Consider the following 1,979-nt stretch of genomic DNA (forward strand, 5'->3'; position numbering starts at 1 on the left):
GCCATTATGGGGCAGGCAGAGCTCTAGCCACTGGGGATGGAGCTGTGGGTAAGACGTGGCCTTTGACCTCAAGGATAACGCGGGACAGCTGTGGTTCCCGCCATTCGCTTTGACTTGGTAGTTTGCCCTGCTGGTGTTGTAGCAGACAGAAGGGGCTGCATCAGGGACAGTGTCTCCAGTGGTGCTGATTGATTTGTGCTGACCTGTCGGTGGCCTCTCACCTGGTTCTCCTCGTATCAACAGTGCAGATCGTGGCCAGGCAGTGTTCACTTCCGTTTTATGACTTAGTCCTGCTATAATATTTTTTTACTGTATCTTCTGCGCATTCTCTCTAGCCAGGAAGATTTTTCAGAGCTTTACTCTCTAGACTTGATATATATATATATATTAAAAAAAAAACTCTAGGAATGTTGTGATTTTATTCCATGCCCCTCTGTTCCCTTCTTCGCAGATTCCATTACACCCTTCCTTTCGCCCCTCCCCACCCCCCAGCAAAAGGTTGAGACTTACTGGGGAAACTGGTCTAGAAATCCATTCCTCAGTTTTGGCTTTCATGGCTTTTGGCAGGTCTAGAATGAATTTGCTGGATGAGGAGGCCAACGTTTTAAGTCCTTGAAATTCCTTGGCCAAAAGTGCCAAATAAAATTTTACAGGCTACCACTCCAAAAGGCAGGATTTTTAACAGGAAACACACATTGAAGGTGGCTGTCCCTTTTCCTCATAGAAACGAGACCTCAGCCATCGACACAAACCAAAACCATCGTTGTGCCTTGGCTCTAAGGTTGGAACGGCGGGTTCCATGCAAGGATCAATGTGCTAACACCAATTTCCTCTCCATGCCATCCCCAAGGGTGCTAGAGAAGGGAAGGAAGTGGAAATAGCCAAGGCCACTAGGAAGGGCGTGCCCAGGAAAGTGGAAGGGGTTGATGGGATTGAGCACTGCTGTGAAGAACTAATGTCAAACTAACGTCGTGCCTCCGCGCTCAGTAGCCAAAGGGCGGTAAGCCTTGGCTTGGCCGACTTGGCTGCTGCCGATCTCGTGTGTGGATACCATGAGGGGCCATCCATCTGGTGCCCCCGGAGGCAGCCTCCTGCTCCCTTCCTGTAAGGCTGGGAGACAAACACTTCCATCCATCGGAGATATTTTTGGAGGGCAGTTTCTATTAGCAATAATCGCGCCTCGGATAAACCTCATTGGCTACGATACTGCCACTGCGCAAAGCTTGGAGGGCAGTTTCTAAAACTCACTCAGTATTCTGTCCCTTCTTGCTTTCTGGTTTCCCTTATAATTATTCCACACAACTTCCTAGATCGTGGCCTGAGCAAGAGAAGAGAACCTTGATCTTCGTCCCTTTGCAAATTCCGAGATAATGAGACTTAATTGCTCAACAGCTGTGCAGTTGTCGCTAAACAGAGGCTTTGGACGGCTTTGAAGTTGTGCCAGTGAGTCCCACTGCTGCTTTCCCCCTTCATCGACCTTTTCCCTCCAGGTTCTAGGCACGTTCCCCAGACCGAGTATAGCTCCCCGGTATGGTTTCCCGCTACAACTTCAAACCAGAGAAGTTCAGTGGTTGAACTTGGATCATCCGAGCCTGTAAAAGGAAAAGGAAGAAATATCGCCACCAGAATTCTTCAAACCCCAGTGTGTTACTTTATGGGGCCTGGGGTTGGCCTCACTCCTGTCCCTGGCTCTGGCAGCACCGAGACCCAGGAGTGAGGCCTCCATCCCTTTCCTGCCTCCGAAGTGAAATATTAGCTATGGGAGAGAATGAGCAAACACTCTTAGCAGGTTGCTGATTACAGAGAAAAGTCTTTCAAAATTGCAGAGGGATGGACTGCAGAGTAGTCTTCTCTGGGCCAGAAGAGCTCATAATGGAAAATAGACTTTAACACTGTTTGTAGCATTCCAGAATTATTTTACAGGCAATCTCCATGACAAGCCTGCTGGTGGAATCTGACAGCAATTCTAGGGGAGGGAA

At 48.8% G+C, this 1,979-nt stretch overlaps 1 pseudogene; it reads right to left on the reverse strand.

The window, feature by feature from the left end:
* Positions 1-1,101: 1,101 nt before the first annotated feature.
* Positions 1,102-1,224, reverse strand: LOC123935613 (annotated as a pseudogene).
* Between the last annotated feature and the right edge of the window lie 755 nt (positions 1,225-1,979).

This window comes from Meles meles, chromosome X (assembly GCF_922984935.1).
Source record: "Meles meles chromosome X, mMelMel3.1 paternal haplotype, whole genome shotgun sequence".
In the NCBI taxonomy this organism is placed as follows: Eukaryota; Metazoa; Chordata; class Mammalia; order Carnivora; family Mustelidae; genus Meles; species Meles meles.